Source organism: Oryctolagus cuniculus, chromosome 6 (assembly GCF_051225735.1).
Source record: "Oryctolagus cuniculus isolate XC-2025 breed Fujian yellow rabbit chromosome 6, ASM5122573v1, whole genome shotgun sequence".
NCBI classification, from domain to species: Eukaryota; Metazoa; Chordata; class Mammalia; order Lagomorpha; family Leporidae; genus Oryctolagus; species Oryctolagus cuniculus.
In genome coordinates this window covers 56,874,037-56,894,634 of record NC_142872.1, presented here as the reverse complement: position 1 = coordinate 56,894,634, position 20,598 = coordinate 56,874,037, and the positions used below count along the sequence as shown (strand labels likewise).

Below are 20,598 nucleotides of genomic sequence, written 5' to 3'. Positions count from 1 at the left end.
AGTGTTGTGTACAAACAGGAACGGGATTTATTTCGCAGTAAGGGAATAAACACACATTCATGTAGAACTGTGGCCTGCTCCACACTGAAAAATACTCAGCAAGAGTGGGTCAAGGGCCAGTGCCACGGCTCACTAGGCTAATCCTCTGCCTTGCGGCGCCGGCACACTGGGTTCTAGTCCAGGTCAGGGCGCCGGATTCTGTCCCGGTTGCCCCTCTTCCAGGCCAGCTCTCTGCTGTGGCCAGGGAGTGCAGTGGAGGATGGCCCAAGTGCTTGGGCCCTGCACCCCATGGGAGACCAGGAGAAGCACCTGGCTCCTGCTATTGGATCAGCGTGGTGCACTGGCCGCGGCGGCCATTGGAGGGTGAACCAACGGCAAAGGAAGACCTTTCTCTCTCTCTCTCTCTCACTGTCCACTCTGCCTGTCAAAAAAAAAAAAAAAAAAAAAAAAAGAGTGGGTCAAAAAGCTTCCCATTAACAAGAGAGAAAGGAAAAACTGAAAACAGTACCTGAAAGCAAAGACGGTCCACAGCAGAAAGAGAACACAAGAGCAGTGCAGCCAAGTGCCTTCCGCAGTGGAAAGAAAGCTCTTCCCCCCTGCAACCTCTTTTTATAAGGAAGGGGGTGGTACGCCAATTGGCTGTATAACAGGCGTGGAGTCTGAGCATGCATCCCAGGTGTATCCTGGGAAGATGGGCGTATCACACCAACAGTTAAAGAGACAGGGTTCCATTGCAGGGGTCCTAAAGTTCCAGCTGGCTTAAACTTTAATGGCTTGGCTACACCACACGAACAGTAATCACTAACACTGCAAACTAGCCCTTATCTACAGTTAATTTGCCAGTTTTCCCTTCTCTGGAACCTGCGGCCTGATTTCTTTTGTCTTGTTACCTCTCTAAAATGTGTAGTTCTTCGTGGCAAATCTTATATATAGGCCAGAGTTTGAAGCCACTGCTTGGAGCTGTCTTGCCCTGAGATTTCTCTCATGTGGTATGCACTGGACATGTTAATGACTTGGCTTGGTTTTCTTCTTCCCATTGATCTTTCTACTGTCAGTTCACTTTATAAGCTCAAAGGTCAAACCTTCACAGGATAGAAAGACTTCTCCTCCCTACAATCATATTCTAAGTTTCTGAACGGACATGAATTTTTGGAGAGACATGAAGCAAACTGCTACATAACTGGATGTCTTTGTTTACAGTTGCGGAAACTGATAAACAGAAGTGATTTGCCCAAGGTCATGTTCTTACAATATTTTGCATATAAATGGTATCAGACTGAGGAGCAGGGCCATGGTGTAATTTTTGGGGACCCAACATGGATGCATGAGTCTTCACAAATAAGCCTGCCCAAAATAGGTTCTATAACTCAGACCCAGATCTCTCCCTCACAGGCAAGGGAAGGAAACAGATGTTTAGCTCTACAGAAAAACTGTTGTAGTCAGAGACAGTCATGAGCCACCAGTGCACGGCCAGCCCCTTAGACACCCACAGAGTTTGGGAGAAGCCTTGGCCTCCACTTACAGTTTTAAATCCCGCCTCAGCGTCAACCAGAAAAGTGCCGGGCCAGACCCGTGGTTAATGACGTGTGTGCATCTCCCAAACACCCCCACCTCTGAGCCAGGTGTAACCACTTGCAATCGAAGGAGCAACTTGATCCTCCATGCTGATTCTCCACGCTTTTCTGCCTGATTATAAATACAGCTCTGCGAAAACCCAGCCACACCACAGTCTCTGGTGGGCTGTGTTTTTAAAGCTCAACTTGCCTTCTTGGGCATCAAGCATCTGTTTCCAGTCAAGAGCCAGAGCAAGCCTGTCTGCGTGGCCTGGTTTCAGAGGCCCGAGATACGTGGCCTCCAAACCAAACTCAGCTGCGGGGGTCTGATCTGAAACTGCTGGGGTTTTTTGGTTTTTGTTTTTTTCCTGAGTCAACTGAATTCCCACCCCCAAGCCCTTAGACCTGTGTCCTTCCTTTCTCTGGCCTAACTCTGGGAAAATGGAACCTGGAAATACCCGAGCACTACTTGGGTGCTTAGAGGAGAAGAGGTAGGACTGAAGGAGACAAAAGGGAAGAGGGAAGAAGCCAGACACAAAGGCCATTTGTTGGATGGTTTTGTTGCTATGAAAAGGGCTTGGGGCCAGCGCCGTGGCTCACTTGGCTAAATCCTCCGCCTGAGGTGCCAGCATCCCGGGTTTTGGTCCTGGTTGCTCTTCTTCCAGTCCAGCTCTCTGCTGTGGCCTGGGGAAGGCAGTGGAGGTTGGCCCAAGTGCTTGGGCCCTGCACCCCCATGGGAGACCAGGAGGAGGCGCCTGGCTCCTGACTTCAGATCAGCACAGCTGCTGGCAGTGGCGGCCATCTGGGGGGTGAACCAACGGAAAAGGAAGATCTCTCTCTCTCTCTCTCTCTCTCTCTCTCTCTCTCTCTCTCTCTCTCGCTGTCTAACTCTGCCTGTCAAAAAGAAAAAGAAAAGGGCTTGGGAGCAAGGAGGAAGGAGGAGGGACCGCTTACTGGTATGGATCTCCTGTGAAGATGATCACAATGTTTTGGAACAAGATAGAGGTTGTAACTGTGCAACCTTAGGAGTGTATTACATGACAATGAAATGTACGCTTTTAAATGGTTAATTTTATGTTATGGGAATTTCTCGTCAATTTTAAAAGGGACACAAAAGGAAGCCCTGCAGCTCAAGTACAGCCTTATCAAAGACAAGTTCAGGTGCTGCCAGGACAGCCCAGGGCCAATCTAAATTAACTCCTCCCTTCCCAGCCCAAAGCCTCAGGGTGCCAGGAGATGCACTTTCCCCAGTAGCTCCCTCTGAGGAATTGTGCTGGGGCCACCTGGTTGGCCTCTTCAGTTCAATTCTGGGCTTTTTTCACCTCTGACAAATGCTGCTTTTAAAGGGAGAGGCTCTTCTTGGAGGAGCAGAAAAGGAACTACAGCGGCATGAAAAACAATGTGAAAAAAAATTTTTCCTTTAAATTTAGGATTCTCTACCTACTTACTGAGAATGCTAAAAATGTATGTTGCCTTTTCTGAATTGAACTTAATTCCCGTTTCAAGACCCCATCCTGCTGCGTAGTGAAAACTCACTCATTCAGTGTCTGCTCCTTCCTTTCTCCAGGGCGGCACCTGAATTCCAGGCATCTCATGTCAGGGAAGCTGCCTATTCCTTGTTGTCTTCCTGCCAACTGCCAAGATGTCCTAATTCCATCTGGATGTCGAAGCCACCTTTGCCTGTCTGTCCAGCAAGTCTTCTCCAATCTGCAGGTTCTCTTCACCACCTCTGTTCCCCATGGTAGTCTGGGAACACCCCTGTGCCAGGATGGCACCCTAAGAAACGAGGTAGAGCTAAGGCTGGTCACCCCCTTGCTAGCTACTGTTAGACACAAAAGTTGGGGCCGGCGCCGTGGCTCACTTGGCTAATCCTCCGCCTGTAGCATCAGCATCCCATATGGGTGCCGTTTTCTAGTCCAGCTCTCTGCTGTGGCCTGGGAGTGCAGTGGAGGATGGCCCAAGTGCTTGGGCCCTGCACCCGCATGGGAGACCAGGAAGAGGTCCCTGGCTCCTGGCTTTGGATCGGCGCAGCGCCGGCTGTAGCGGCCACTTGGGGAGTGAAGGAAGACCTTTCTGTCTCTTTCTCTCTCCTTGTATAACTCTACCTGTTAAAAAAAAAAAAAAAAAAGAAAGAAAAAAGAAAAGAAAAAAGGCAGCCAGCACCGGGGCTCACTTGGCTAATCCTCCACATGCGGCACCAGCACCCCGGGTACTAGTCCCAGCTGGGGCGCCGGATTCTGTCCCAGTTACCCCTCTTCCAGTCCAGCTCTCTGCTGTGGCCTGGGAAGGCAGTGGAGGATGGCCCAAGTGCTTGGGCCCTGCACCCGCGTTGGAGACCAGGAAGAAGTACCTGACTCCTGGCTTCAGATGGGCACAGCGCTGGCCATGGCGGCCATTTGGGGCATGAACCAACAGAAGGAAGACCTTTCTCTCTGTCTCTCTCTCTCATTGTCTATAACTCCGTCAAAAAAAAAAAAAAAAAAAAGACACAAAAGTCAACCTACTGCTTCCTGTACATGGAGCACTGGAGATTCTTCAAGGCTGATTCATACACAGATGTAGCAAATATTCCCATTCTACTTCTTTCATGCAACCTCGTGGCACAAGAAGAGATCTGGGTACTGGCTGCTTGCCTAGGTCCCACCTGTGAAGTGGGGCACAGGTCTCCTCCACTCTCAGAGTCCCCAGACCTGTATGTGGTTTCTGAAGTGAGATTCAAGTCCACAGCTGAATTTAAGGCACAGGTGCTTCCTCCTGCACACCATGACCCCACTGCACTTACAGGGCATCTTAGAAAGACATCCGTCTTTTGACCGCAGGTGGGATGAGGAAACTTTCAGGTTGGAAAACTGAGACACTCCCATGTACCACAGTCCCCAGAACACCACGGGGTGCAGAAGCAGAAACTGCCAAGCAGAAGTGCAGCAGTGGCCCCCGATAGCTCTGCACCCCTCTCCTATGCTCTCACTTAATCAAGGCTCCCTGGTCTCCACTACAGCAAACCCCTAGGCAGACGTTAACTTGGGAAAGTGAAAAAGACAGCAGAGCTTATACAAAAATGAGCATCTAGGTGTGGGCATTTGGCATGGCAATTAAGATGCCACTTGGGATGCTGGCAAGCCATATCAATTGTGTCTAAGTTTCAGTTCCAGCTCTGCTCTCGATTCTAGCTTCCTGATAATGTGCACCCTGGGAGGCAACAGAAGATGGCCTAAGTACTTAAGTTCTAGCCACCCACATGGGAGACCCAGATTGAGTTCCAGACTCCATCTTTAGCCTGTCCAGCCTCAGCTGTTGCAGGTATTTGGGTCATGAACCAGAGAATGGGAGCTTGCTTGCTCAGGCATGCATACATGGGCATGCATTTCTGTCTGTCTGTCTATCTCTCTCTCTCTCTCTCTTCCTCCCATGTAAATAAACATTGTATTTTCAAAAAAGACCTTTTTTAGGAGCTGGTGTTGTGGCGTAGGAGGTTAAGTTGCTCTCCGCAACACCAGCATCATACATGGGCACTTACATGGACACTAATTCGAATCCTAGCTATTCCATTTCCCACCTAGCACCCTGCTAATACAACTGGGAAAGCAGCGGAAAATGGCCCAGGTCTTGGGGCTCTGCACCCATATAGGAGGTCCGGATGAAATTTCTGGCTCCTGTCTTTGACCTGGCCCAGCCCTGGCCATTGCAGCCATTTGGGAAGTGAACCAGTGGATGAAAGAGGTCTCTTGATCTCTCTGTCCCCTCCCTCTCTCTCTGTAACTCTACCATTAGAGTTAAATAAATAGCTTTTTTTTAAGATCAAAATCTTTTTTTTAAGATCAAAATCAAATGACTGATGACTAAATTTAAAGAGAAAATTAGAAAGGTACCCAGAGAGGGGCCAGCGCTGTGGCACAGTGTGTTAATGCCCTGGCCTGAAGTGCCAGCATCCCATATGGACACTAGTTCGAGACCTGGCCACTCCACTTCCAATCCAGCTCTCTGCTATGGCCTGGGAAAGCAGTAGAAGATGGCCCAAGTCCTTGGGCCCCTGCACCCATGTGGGAGACCCAAAAGAAGCTCCTGGCTCCTGGCTTCGGATTGGCACAGCTCTGGCCATTGCGGCCAATTGGGGAGTGAACCATTGGATGGAAGACCCCCCCCCCCACCTCTCCTCTCTCTGTGTAACTCTGACTTTCAAATAAATAAATAAATCTTTTAAAAAAAGACAGTAAATACCCATCAACAGTAGACTAGATAAAGAAATTATGGAACATGTACTCTAGAGAATACTATATAGCAGTAAAGAAACAATGGAATCTGGTCATTTACAACAAAATGGAGGAATCTGGAAAACATTATGCTGAGTGAAATAAGCCAGTCTAAAAGAGACAAATATCATATGTTCTCCCTGATCGGCGACAACTAACCAAGCACCAAAAAAGGAAACCTGTTGAAGTGAAATGGACACTATGAGAAATGGTGACTTGATCAGCCCTTGTCCTGACTGTTGATGAACAACTTAATACTTTATCCCTTTTAGTATTTTTTGTGCTACTTAATACTATTGGTTGAACTCTATAATTGACACACAATCATTCTTAGGTGTTTAAATTTAACTGAAAAGTGATCCCTGTTAATATAAGAGTGGGAATAAGAGAGGGAGGAGATGTACAATTTGGGCAGGCTCAATCGGACTTGCCCCAAACAGTAGAGTTAGAAACATGCCAGGGGATTCCAATTCAATCCCATCAAGGTGGCATGTACCAATGCCATCTCACTAGTCCAAGTGATCAATTTCAGTTCACAATTGATCACACTGATAGGTCTAAGAGTCAAAGGGATCACATAAACAAGACTAGCATCTGCTAATATTAACTGATAGAATAAAAAAGGGAGAGAACGATCCGACATGGGAAGCAGGATACACAGCAGACTCATAGAATGGCAGATGTCCTAAACAGCACTCTAGCCTCAGAATCAGCCCTTAAGGCATTCAGATCTGGCTGAAGAGCCCATGATAGTATTTTAGGCATGGAAAGCCAAGACATGCCGGCAAAACAAAAACAAAAGCAAAAACCCTAAATGAAAGATCTCTGCAAGTGACCTCCCAGTGGAAAGAATGGGCCATCAAAGAAGGGGATAATTGAAAATGAATCTTGATGTGAATAGAAGGGGAGAGGGAGCAGGAGATGGGAGGGTTGCGGGTGGGAGGGAAGTTATGGGGGGGGAGCCATTGTAATCCATAAACTGTACTTTGGAAATTTATATTTATTAAATAAAAGTTTAAAAAAAAAGACAGTAGTCATGAGAATTACCTTTTAAAAACAAAAAGATAGGTACCCAGAGAAAAACACACACTATATACCGAGGAACAATTTACTACTCATCAGAAGCAAGAGAGGCCAAAAGACAATAATGCACTGACAACTATAAGGTGCTCTGAGAAGAATAAGGGGCAACCGCTGCAATATCTGTGAATAAACTGCATGTACATGAAAATGATTTTCTTCATGCACCAGCTCTCAGGAGGAAAGCTTACTAGTCTACCATTTGCACAAAGGCAGACCTGAGCTTTTGGGCTAATTCCAAGCTCCATGAATGCAGTCGTCGCCACGTACCATTTAACCACTTTGAACCCGAGTACTCATCTGTGAACAGGGAGCTAGGATCTACACTTCTCATGGCTTCTATGAAAATTAAAAGACATTAGAAATGTAAAGCACTCAGCATAGTGTCTGGTAGATAATGGGATAGGGACCACTATACACTGCAGCCAAGGATGGGTAAGACAAAGACAATGGAGTCCGTGCCTTCCAAAAACCATCCCGTCTAGCTAGAAAACCAGGCCCTGTGTCCAGGGATACAAAGTACTCTGATAGAGACCTCAATCACATGCCCTTGTTTGACACCAGGCAAAGGGGACCACAGCTGAGCCACCCGGGCTGGAGAGTGAAGCCAGGGTAGCTCCCTGGGTTAAAAGTTGAGACTCTTAGTTAAAAGAAGGGATAATGGGGGTAGGAAGACAAAGAGTAAATATCCAGCCTGGGCTCTAAAAGTGCACCACAGTGCACAGTGCCTCCTCGAGGACCTCATGGACAAGGGAACACCCCAGGAGGAGGACAGCATCCAAGGCACTAAGCATTTGGACAGAGGGATGGACAGGTTCTAAAGAGGCGAAAAGTAGGAGGAGGAAGAAGTAGAAATGGAAGGTTTCTGGAACTACTACAAACAGCAATTCATATTCAAGGGCAAGGTGGAGCTCACAAGAGAAGAGGAGAAAAGATTTTTCAGGCAAGTGAAGAGACTCGGGAAGAGTGGGTAGGAGATGCAGCAGTGGAAATGGCTGCATCGAAGTGGCTTGCGTTCTGCCTTGTAAGCCATGCTAAGTTGTGCCCAGGATCTGGACTATTTTCTCTAATGAGTAGCTTTCAAAATTGTTTTTTCACTAAGACAATAAGAAAATTATTAATGTCTTCAAAATGTTCATAGAAAATACATATTACAAAAAAAAACTATGTGTGGGTTTTAAATTTTTTTGCACCAAACCAATTTAGCTTTTTAAAAAAGATTTTATTTATTTAACAGAGTGACAGAAAGAGAGAGGCAGAGAAAGAGATTTTTCATCCATTTGTTCATTCCCCAAATGACCACTTTGGTAAAGGCTGGGCCTATCCAAAACCAGAAGCCAAGAACTCTATATGGGTCCACCATGTAGATGGCAGGAGTCCAAGTACTTGTGCCACCTTCCTTGCCTTCCCAGGCACATCTGATCCAGTAGAGTACTGGATCAGAAACAGAGCAGCCAGGACTCAAACTGGCCACATGGGATACCAGCTTAACCTACTGTACCACAATGCCTGCCTCCAATTTCTTTTAATGTGATTTTCCATGAACTTGTGGACATACTCCTATATTTTACATGGTAACCTGGACCACATGTCTATACACATATGTATCTTACATACATAAGCATATGTATGTATAAATCTCTAAAATGGTCTTGGAAAATTGTTCAGAACTTTACATGAAGTTATCATGCATCTCCTCTGTAAACCAGAAATCTCATTCTCGTTAGTATGACCAAAAGAAATGAGTGGGCATGTCCAGAAAAAGACAAGGTCAGGAAGATGCACAGTAGCCTTGCCTCTAGCAGCTGAAAGCTGAGAACAACCCAAAGGTTCAGCCACAGCAGAACTGACATATTAAATTGTGGAATATTCATTCAATTGAAAAAGCAAGGAAAATGAACTGACAACCACCTACAACATCCTAAGCCTATCTCAGGGACACAACATTGAGCAAGGAAAGCCAAGCCCCTAAAAAATAGACACTCTTTGGTTCTATTTATATGAAATTCAAGAACCAGCAAAACTAATTGATGATTGCAGCAGTCAGAATGGCGATATTCTCAGGGGAAGGGTGTTGCTGGGAAGGGGCATGAAGCAGCCTTCTGGGATGCCAGAATGTTGTACATCTCTATGTGGGTGGTGGTTAAATGAGAGGACACATATGGAAAAATTTATCAAGCTGTGCACTTAAGTCTTGTGCACTTTACTGAATATATGATACGTTATGCCTCAATACAAAGTCATTTAAAATTATAAATGTCAAAACTTCCCAAAAGAACATGTCAAATATGATATCTCAAATTCCCAGTTAGAATACATACTTAGCTCTGGTAAAATCTAAAATAAATATCTTAGAGTAATACATGTGATTCAGGATGACATTTCATCTATTAAGTTTTTTAAATGCTGGTTAAAAAATCACTAAATTGATTCCATTGCCCACTAATAGGCCATAACTCATGATTTTAAAAACACATTTTAATCAATAGGGAGGCACTGAGGGGTTTGAAGAAGAGAAATAACACGAGCAGGCTACCTTTAAAAAAAATGATTTACATATTTACTTATTTATTTGAAAGGCAAAGTGAAAAGACAGAGACAGGGAGATCTCACCACTGGTTCACTCCCCAATGCCCTCAACAGCCAATGCTGAGTTAGGCCAACGCCAGAAGCTTGAACTCCATCCTAGTCTCCCACGTAGAGGGCAGAGGAGCCCTAGCACTTGGGCCATCATTCACTGCTCTCCAGGGCACATTAGCAGGAAGCTGAATTGGAATCAGAGCAGCCAGGACTAGAACAAGCACTCCAATGTAGGATGCTACTGTTGAAAGCAGCGGCTTAACCCGATCAATGTGCCACAACACCGGCCCTTCAGGCTGCGTTAAGAAAACTCCCTCTGGGGCAGTGTGGAAGATGACTTCAAGGTGTCACACTGGAGTCAAAAGGTCAGGGGAGGATAACTTTGGGTTGGGGGGAGGGCCCTAGAGTAGAGACTTGAGGCAGATCTTTCAGGTGTGGGTTCAGGTCTGCTCCTTTGGGCCTCTGCACTGACGTCGCATTCACCACCCCTGGTCCTTAGTGCTCCACATGGAGTCAGCCCCCTGGCTCTGCTGGTGATGGCATTCCCCACCAGGAGCTGCTGGTTGAGAAGAGCTGAGTCCATTCCTTCTACGCTGCAAGCCACACTACAAGGGCATGGGGCAGAACCTTCCTTTCCTGCCGTGTCCCAGCAAGTAGTGGCTGCCCCATGAACGCCGTTAGAGAAGAGCTGACTAGGAAAGTACGCGATTTGTTGCATGCCTCTTCTTTCCAAATGTGGTGAAAGTCACTTTGCATGTGTTATCTCATTCCCACAACATCTCTTTAATCTAGACAGCATAATCTCCAAGAATAAAGAGAGGCTCAGAGAAGGAGGGTGACACACATACCTAAGGTCCCACAGCTGGTGAGTGACAGAGTCACTCGGAATCCAAATTTGCATGGCAAACAGCCCAAGCTCTTTTTCAATAAGAAGTCTAATAATGGGAGTGTATCCTGTCTTGGTTTGAGATGTGGAGTAGAGGAGAGGGGTCTGGCCTGTCCCTATGGGCTCTGAAACCTTCAAGGAGAGCGGAGAAACCTCAGCTAAGCAATTTGCTGTCTGGGCACCGCTGGGATTTCACACGCTGTGTGTGCAGTGTGGCAACCTATAACTTTGCCCCACATCTTTCATCTGTTCCTCAGCTAGGCCAGAAGTCCTGACTTCCACAGTTCTCATGGAGTTTTAAGCAGAGGAGAGGTCTGGAAGGGCCACATCCCTGCCGATGAGACCCACAGCGGCCCAACAACCATCCTGGTATTTCCACTCAAGTGTTGCAAGAGCAGGAGGAGCTGCTGAAATGTGTGGGCTCTGAGCCAAGCACCTGGTTTCTTCTAGTCACCCCATCCTGCAGTAAATTCTGGCAGTGGAGAGGATACCAGTTTGGAAGTCTTCGGATCATTCCAAGCTGGAGGTCTCTGTAGGAGGATGCTGAGAATGAGAGGATTAGTCTTGCTTCTGTTGCAATAACAGAATACCTGAGACTGGGTGACTGATAAAGGGATTTGTTTGGGCTCACAGTTCTGGAGACTGGGAAGTCAAAGTGGCCACAGCTGGTGAGGACTGCACGCTACTGCAGCTCAGGGCAGGAAGCAGGTGCATGTGGAAAAGCTGTCCCACAGGAAAGGTGTGCTGCCTCCATTCATGAAGGCTTTGGCCCCAAAAAGCAAACTCTTACTAGCCCAACCTCCCAACACCTCTGCACTGAGAAACTGGGGTTTCAACACATGAGCTTTTGGGGACACACTCAAATCGAACTTCAAAGCAAACTTCTCACATACACATGTTGCCTCCCATAGACACAGAAACACAACAAAGAGCTGAAAACAGAGTCTAAGGGAGCTGGGTGATGGAGCTGTTGTCTCCACTAACATCACCTGGGACCAAAGTACCCCATCACAGTTGACCTATGGACACAGTCATGCTTATGTCCGTTTGCAGGACTGGGGTCCACTCATCCACCCCTTCGGTTGCACTTCTCTGAGTTCACTTGACTCTCAGACCATGGGAATCCATCTGCTTCTCTCATTCTGAACTCCCAGGGACACCTCACAAGCCTCTAATACTTAAAGTAAACTCACTCCATGGCAGGAGTGTTGGGCCATGATCTCTCTCTCTCCCTGTGGTCCTCCTTGGATCATCACTGGGTCTGAGCTTCAGTCACACGTCTTGGCATCTCCTAAAGGACTTGGGCAACTTCAGTGAGTCCTTTCCCCTGCCAGCACTGCTTGGCACACGGCTCACAAAGCCCTCCCACACACCTCCCCCTCTCTCCCGCACACCTCCCCCCTCTCTCCCACACATCTCCCCCTCTCTCCCAGCACAGGTCTCCAGGAGAGGCATACTATCCATCTCTGGGAAGCAGAGGACGCTCCTTTCCAGCCTGTTGAGGTTTTCCATCAACAAAGCTAAATACAATGGCAGGAGCCCTGAGTATATTCCTCCCCAACCCCATTGCAAAGCTACCTCCAAGGACACTTCTACCCCCACTCCCCTTACAGGACATGAAAAAGGGCTCCAAGGCCCACTGGCTCTGGCTCTAGACTCCACCTTTGTCTTCAGAAGGAAAGTCCCCATTAAACATCCATGCCATCTTTCCTCAAGTAGTCTCAAAACATTTCTCCCTCTTTCTGGATTTTCCTATAAACCCAAGACTCATTTTTAAATGATGCAAAATTAGATTTATCTGTGGAAACAAGGAGGAGGGAAGAGGGAAGGAGAAGGAAGAAGAAAGGAAAGGAAGAAAGATAAGGGAGAGAGAAAACTGACTGTTTCCCCACAAGACACAAATGTGCTTGCATTTCATCCAACTGACACCTTTGCCAGCTATTGCCTTAATCTTTCCTCTTCACGGCCAAGCGCTGTGGGGAAAAGGTCTGTATTCGTATTTCCTCACCTCCATTCATTTCTCAACTCAGTGCAATCCGGCTTCTGTTTCCCCTCTCCATTAAGACTGATATACCCTCACCAAGGAGCAGCTCCTTGCAAAACCCAACAGAAAATCTGCAAACGCTTGGTTTCTCCCCCTGGCCCTGGGGATGGACAACCCCACACACACCTCCTTCTTGAGGCTCTCCTTGCCGGTGGCCTCTCTGGCTCTGCCTGTTGCTGGGGTACACCCTCCCTCTTCACCTTCTTGCTGCCTCCATTAGCCCTTACCTCCCAGGGCCACCTTGAAGCCCTCTCCATTGTGTCCTCTATTCACTCATCCAAGAGGCAAACCAAACCTGCAGTACCTCCCCCACCCATGACTGCCCAAACATCGTCCTGACAACAAGCGTTTATCCACAGACACTGCACACCTGTGCTGTGCCATCCTCACAAGCCCCTGAAGCAAGTATCTGCTTTCATTTATGTGAAAACTGAGAGCCTGCCACCTTCAGGGACTAGCCCAGGGTCACAGGGTTATTAGAAAGCTGCTCTCCATGTCCAGACCCACTGTCACTTCTGGATTCCGCTGAGATGACAGTCTAGCAAGGGCTGCTGGCTCTTTCCCTGTGGAGAAGCCATGAAGATTATCAGGAGGTGGATGCTTCTGAGGCAATAAGTGCGCTCATAAAGACTGTGAGGAACAGCCAGGAAGACAGAAGACATTGGGGTCCCCCTGTAGGATGGAAAACAGGAGCCTGGGAAACAAGAGGGTGGCCCAGTGCCATCCAGGAGCCAGAGTCTGCAAGGGCTTTTAGGAGTCCCTCTTTCCTGCCCACTGTTTCTGTGGTTAGGGGAGCAGGGTGGGGAGGAACTGCCTGCCAGTCAGTGCTGCGGAACACAGAAGCAGCATTTGGGCTCCGGCTGGCTGGGGGGCAGAGAACAGCAGGTACACACAGGCTGCCTGGCTCTGGGCACTTTATCCCAGCTAAGGGGAGGAGGAGATTTCAGCCCCCAGAAAGCAGCTCTTGCAGAGAGCGGTACCCAACAGAAAGGTAGAGTGAGGTCCCCTAAAGACAGAGAACCTGGCAGGTACTGGGTGCAGACTGAAAGACCAGTGTGTCCCCTGAGGAGTGCATCTCACCATATGTACTCACAGGCTCAGAACTTCAGAGAACACAAGCCATGAGCTGGCCTTCTGCTCCCCCTCTCAGAAATACAGTAGCAGCCAAGACAAATGAAACCCCAGGGAAAGGCCAGTGTGTATGAGCTCACAGGAAAAGTAACATCTGAGGGGGCAACCCATAACACATGAGTCAAAAAGACAACAGTGAACATCAGAGCACAGCAGATGGGCCAGAACCAATGGGTGAAGGTAAGTGCAACCAGCCTAGCAGGGGAGACTCTGCATCCCACACTGCAGTGCCTTTGTTCATTTTCCAGCTCCAGCTCCTTATTCCAGGCTCCTGCTAATGCAGATCCTAGGAGGCAGTAGTAGGGTTCCTGTCCTCTATACGGAAGACTTGCATTGAGTTCCCCATATCCACTGCAGGCACTTGGACACTAAACCAGCAGTTGGGAGCTTCTCTCTCCCACTCTCCCTCCCTCTTTCTCTCTACCTGTTTGTCTCTATCTCTTTTCTATCTGCCTCTCATTCTTTCTTAAGGATTCTTAAAAACAAAATAAGCCAAATATCTTTGAAGACCTAAAAAAAAAGATCAGAGTCTATAAAATGATTCAAGAATGAACAATTACATTAAAAACAATAAGCAAAATTGGGTTAACAATATTATGGAAAATATAGCATTGTAAAAGAAGGAAACTTAATAGATTGATCAAATAACAGAATGGTTTGCGGAAGACAGAAGTAGAACTCTCATTATTCAGATAGTAAGAATCTTAGAAGGAGAAAAATAAGCAGAGGTAGGAAAATATTTAAATAAACTACAATTAAAGCTTCACCTAAGATTAGAAAAAGGGAAAGAATTTAAATTAAAAGATCTTATAAAGGGATAAACCAATGAGTCACATTACAATGATATATCAAAAACAGGCCGGTGCCGCGGCTCACTAGGCTAATCCTCCGCCTTGCAGCGCCGGCACACCAGGTTCTAGTTCCAGTCGGGGCGCCGGATTCTGTCCCGGTGCCCCTCTTCCAGGCCAGCTCTCTGCTGTGGCCAGGGAGTGCAGTGGAGGATGGCCCAAGTCCTTGGGCCCTGCACCCCATGGGAGACCAGGAGAAGTACTTGGCTCCTGCCATCGGATCAGCGCGGTGCACCCGCCGCGGCAGCCATTGGAGGGTGAACCAACGGCAAAAGGAAGACCTTTCTCTCTGTCTCTCTCTCTCTCACTGTCCACTCTGCCTGTCAAAAAAAAAAATTTAAAAAAAAAGAGAGAGAGAAAATGTAAATTCTTGCAGACAGCAAGAGCAGGTAACCCCTTTAAATCAGACTATGGAATTTTTTAAAAAGTAGTACTCAGGGCAGGCATTGTGGCACAACAGGTTAAGACCTGCTTGCGATGCCTGCAAATCATAAAAGAATACCAGTTCAAGTCCTAGCTCCTCCTCTCCTCATCCAGCTTCCTGTTAATGCACCTGGGAAGACAGCAGATGATGCCCAAGTACTTGGGTCCCCATGAACAACATGGGAGACAAGGATGGAGTTCTGGGCTCCTGGCTGTGGTAGGTATTTGAAGGGTGAACTAGTGATGTTAGATCTCTCTCTCTCTCTCTCTCTCACTGTGTGTGTGTGTGTGTGTGTGTGACACTCTGCCTTTCAAAAAAATAAAGGACTTGTATTTAAGTAGATATAGTGTATGTATACATACACGGGGGGAGAGAGAGAAAGAGAGAGAGAGAGAGAGAGAATTAATCACAAAGAAAGCCTGATTTTCCCTGTGTGAACGCAGCTATATAACTAACCTCTGTATCAAGAAAAAGAACACCATTCAGCAAGTACCCTTCCTGTCCTTTCCCAGTTACAACTACCTCCTCCAAAGAGGGATTTCTCATTTATTTTTTAGATTTTATTTATTTTTTACTTGAGAGTCAGAGTTACACAGAGAGAGGGAAGGCAGAGAGAGAGAGAGAAAGAGAGAAGTCTTCCATCCGATGGTTCACTCCCCAATTGGCTGCAACGGCCAGAACTGTGCCAATCTGAAGCAAGGAACCAGGACCCAGGAGCTTCTTCCAGGTCTCCCACGCAGGTTAAGGAGCCCAAGGACTTGGACCATCTTTTACTGCTTTCCCAGGCCACAGCAGAGAGCTGGATCGGAAGTGGAGCAGCCGGGACTAGAACAGGTGCCCATATGGGATGCTGGCACTTCAGGCCAGGGCATTAAGCTGTTGCGCCACAGTGCCGACCCCATTTTTTTTTTTTTCTGTTTTTAAGTTTTGGGTAACTAGAAGCACTCTGAACATAGTCATTTGTATCTGACTTCTTTTGTTCAACATTATGTTTATGAACCCCATCCATGTAGCAATAGTTCATTTCTTCTTGATGGATAACAGGTTTCTCAGCCTCAGCATGATTGGAATCTTGGGCATTCTTTGCTGTATGGGGACTGTCCTGTGCATTTTGGGGTACTCAGCAGCAACCCCAGCTTCTGCCATTGTGTGTTGTGGTAACTAAAAAATATCTCCAGACATTGCCAAATATTTCCTAGAAACCAAAATCCTCACAATTAGAACCATTGCTGAATGATAAGCCATTGTGCGAACAAAACAGTTTCTCTCTTCTATTGTTGATGACATTCAGATTGTTTCCAACTTAGGAAAGTTGTAACATTGTGAAATCAAATAGTATCTTTGAAAGTTTTAAAGGAAAAAATATCAAATTCAGAACTTTATATAAAAGTCTGAGTTTTAGGACTCAGAGTTACTCAGAAAATTCTTTTATAGGTGGCATTCCAGCAAGAAGAAAAATAAATCCATTGGAACCATGCAAGCCATAGGGGAAGCAGAGGTGTCTTAAGGCACAAAATGTACAATTATCTAAAATACTCAGGACCATGAACTTCTGCTTGTGGGTAGAATGTAGGAGGTTGAACAGGGTACCATGGCCACTGACAGCAATGAGAAAAGCTTACAGACTTACAAAAACTGTATTTTTAAGGAGTCAAAGGGCTGTGGAGACAATGCAGGCAGTGTCAATATTAAGATCCCAGAGGAGAATGATCAGCTTGCCAGAGGAGATTCTCCCCGGAGAGCATTTGCCAGTTGTGCACATGGGCTAAGAATTGGGAAGTAATCCTGGGCAGATGGCCCCTGGTAGGGAAAAGAGAAACCATCAAAGCTTTCTGCTACTGCATGGGGCTGCAATGACAAAATCAGGACTGTGAGGAAGCCCAAACACCTGACTTTCCTCACTAGACACTTCTTAATCTTAAACCTAGGAATAAATAGGCTAAACAGATGAGCTACAAGCTTTTGAGAGCCTAAATCCAATACAGATGTTACATTATAAAGCAAACCTTGATCGATAAAAAAGTATTACAATCATGTGAAGTATGTTCTCCAACCACAATAGAGTTAAATTGGAAATCAAAAACAGAAAGAAATGTTGGAACGACTCAAATATTTGGAAACTAAACAACATATTTCTACATAACCTATGGATCAAAGGAAAAAAATCACAAGAGAAATCGGGAAATATTTCCAACTGAATGAAAACAAATACATATCAAAGTATATGGGGTACAGTCAAAGTAATGCTTAGAGGGAAAGGTATACTTTTTTTAAGATTTTATTTATTTGAGAGGTAGAGTTACAGACAGTGAGAGGGAGAGACAGAGAGAAAGGTCTTCCATCCACTGATTAACTCCCCAAATGACCGCAATGCCTGGAGGTGGGCTGATCCAAAGCCAGGAGCCCAGGACTCCTACACAGGTACAGGGGCCCAAGGACTTGGGCTATCCTCTACTGCTTTCTCAGGCCATAGCAGAGAGCTGGATTGGAAGAGGAACAGCCAGGACTTGAACCGGTACCCATATGGGATGCCGGTGCTGCAGGTGGAGGATTAACCTACTGCGCCATAGTATTGGCCTCTAGGTATACCTTGCAATATGTGTATCATTAAAGAAGAAAGACTCCAAGAATAAACTAAGCTTCTACCTTGATAAACCAGAAAGTAGCAGACAACCCACTAGGAAAAGGAATAAAAAAGTCTCTTTGCAGGGGCAAAAATTGTGGTGTAGCAGGTAAAGGTGCCAACTGCAATGCCAGCACCCCATATGGGTGCTAGTTTGAGTCCCAGCTGCTCTACTTCCAATCTAGCTCCCTGCTACTGTGCCTGGGAAGGCAGCAGAAGATGGCCCAGGTTCTTGGGCCCCTGTACGCATGTAGGAGACTGAAGGAAACTCCTGGCTCCTAGCTTTGGCTTAGTCCAGCCCCAGCCATTGCTGACATCTGTGGCGTGAACCAGCAGATGGAAAAGCTCGCTTGCTTGCTCTCTCTCTCTCTCACCCTCCCTCCCTCTTCTTCTCTCTGTAACTCTTTCAAATAAATAAATATTTTAAAATATCTCTTTGCAAAAGCAGATACCTAAATGCCTAATAATCATATGGTGGTACTCAACTTAGCTAGTCCTCAGGAAAATGCAAACAAAACAACACATGATACAAATCCACCAGAATCAGAAGGGCTAGACAAGTAAATTCTGGGGGTTAATATAAAACATTGTGATTATAGTTAATAATGCTGTATTATTTACTTGAAATTTGACAAGAAAGTAGATCCTAAGTAGCCTTACCACACATAAGCTCAAAAAAATATTAACTATGTATGGTGAGGAATTTGTTAATCAATGTGATTGTAAGAATAAATGTAAATGAATATCAAATCATTGCATTGTATACTTTGAATATATACAACTTTTATTTGTCAGTTATACCTCAATAAACCTGGGAAAAGAAAGAATTAAACAGCTAAAATGAAAAAAATTACGTGTGGGTGAGAATGTGGAGTCACTGGAACTCTCACATGTTGAAGATGTGGGTATTAATTGGCATGACTGCTATGGAAATGTGTTTTAGCAGGAATGACTAAAGCTGAAATACAAACACCTTGTGAACTACCAATCCTATCTCTAGTAATACACTCAGCAGGAACACCAACTGTGCTCACTAGAAGCCATGCACTAGAATGTTCATGGAGGCTGTGTTTATCAGAGTAAGTAAGTCAAAAACTGGAAAATATCCAAATGGTCATCAAAAGAAAAATGGGTAAACAGGTGTAGGCATTTGGCCTAGCAGCTAAGTCTGCAGTTCAGACATCATGTCCCCTGCCAAAGCATGTGGATTCCATACTGACTCCTACTCCTGACTCCAGCTTCCTGCTAATGCAGACCTTGGGAGACAGCAGTGTTGCCTCAAGTGACTGGGTTCCTACCACCCAGATGGGAGACCTAGACTGAATTCCCAGCTCTGCCCATCCCTAGTCATTTTGGGCACTTGAGGAGTGAACCAGCTGATGACATCTCTCTGTCTCTTCCTCTGTGTCTCTTTGCCTCTCAAATAAATCAATGTTTTTTAAAATTAATAAATAAATAGGTAAATAAATTATAGTGTGTCACATAATGATATAATGTGCACACTAATACTATACAAGAGTGAACAAACTACCACTGCATATTACCACATAAATGAACCTCATAAACTAAAGGTTGGACACAAGAAAACATGTACATACTATATGATTCCTTGTACACAAGGAAGTACAGAGATTGGTGAGATATGTCTATTCTGTAGAAGTCAGAACTGTGGCTTCCCTTAATGAAGGCACTGGTAGTCTTTGGAAGTGGGCTTAAAGGAAGCAACTTCAGCACTAGAATTTTCTAGTCTTTTACTGTGAAGTTCTATTGGTGTGTTTCATTTGGAAAATTCATCAGGTGGACCCTTATTAAATTTTTCACATTTATTTTATTGTATTTTAAAGGCAGAGAGAGAGAGAGAGAAAGAGAGAGAGAGAGAGAGAGAGAGATCTCCAGTTCCCTGGTTCAGTCCCCAAATGTCTCAACAGCTAGAGCTGGACCAAGCTGAAACCAGGAGCCAGGACTTCCATATGGATGGCCAGGATGCAAGTACTTGTGCCACCATCTGCTGCCTTCCAGGGTGTGCATTAGCAGGAAGCTGGAAGGAAATGCAGCCCAACTGCAACAGGCAGTGTGACATGGGATATGGGTGTCTCAAGCAGCATTATAAGCACGTACTCTGTGTTCAAATTTCCATGACGTACTTTACATTTCAATTTTTAAAAAGGGTTTAAAAACCATGCAGCAGGTGACTGAGACAGACTTGAGAGCCTAAACCCTGAATCATAAATATAGAATTAGGATTATATAGATCAATAGTGTGGTGTGTGTGTGTCCCTCTCTCTATGAAATATTGCCTTCCAAATAAATCAATCTTTGGGAGTTACAAGTTGGTGGAACAGGGAGGGAGCTTACTGCTCTAGTCTAGGAGAATATAGTTTAAAAAAAGTGGAGAGTGCAGTCTCAGGGAGAGTTAGGGAGGAAATGGCAGAGGAAATGCTACACAAATTAGAGGAACACAGTAGACCTACATGGAGGACATGGATGCCCACAACTCGGGACTCCAGCAGCCACGCGCCTACACACCAGGGTTGGAAAGTGAAGTGAGACCACACCAGAGCAGCCCAAGCCACTGAAGCTAAAGCTGCAGGAAGAGCATAGAGGGAACTTGGAGCTCCATGGGGGATGGTGTACCTGCTAAAATAGAGGAGAAAAAAGAAAAAAATAAGAAGGAGGGACATGTTTCTCTCTCCCCAATCACTTTATAATGACATCCTGTAAAAAGCTGATAGAACAGGTGCCATTTTGGACATAATGTTAACAGCTGCTCCAGCTCATGTCCAGGCCCAGCAATCAGCCGAATGGACAATCCTGACTCTGGTGGGGAGGAATAACGGGAGGCTGGGAGCTCATGACTGTGGAAGGCTTCTATGCTGGGACTGTAAAGAAACAACTGAGGCTGTGTGGGAGGCTCATGGTGCGGCTGGGACTTTGGGCAGCACAGTGGGAGACTCCGACACTCAGGGCTTCCTGCTTATCTGTTGAGGGACATTGCTGGGGAATCTGAACTTACACTGACAACTGCACAGATCCTTTGTGTGGTCCTTGGGGCAGCATGGACGATTATTATACCCACTGGGGCTAGCGCTCAGGAACTGGTCTACTTTGAGGAGGGGCACTCAGCTGAGCAGAATAAACTTCCTTTCTGATTAAAAAAAAAAAGAGAGAGAGAGATTTAC

At 46.0% G+C, this 20,598-nt stretch overlaps 1 long non-coding RNA gene across 2 annotated transcripts in view; it reads right to left on the bottom strand.

Moving 5' to 3' along the window:
* LOC149126144 (uncharacterized) overlaps nt 1-675 on the bottom strand; it is a 52,144-nt gene extending 51,469 nt beyond the window's left edge. Inside the window, exon 1 of one of the 2 annotated variants that reach the window (XR_016235514.1) lies at nt 509-675. This is a non-coding gene — a long non-coding RNA (uncharacterized LOC149126144). The remainder of the gene's footprint in view (nt 1-508) is intronic. The other variant, XR_016235515.1, reaches the window with a different exon arrangement.
* Between the last annotated feature and the right edge of the window lie 19,923 nt (nt 676-20,598).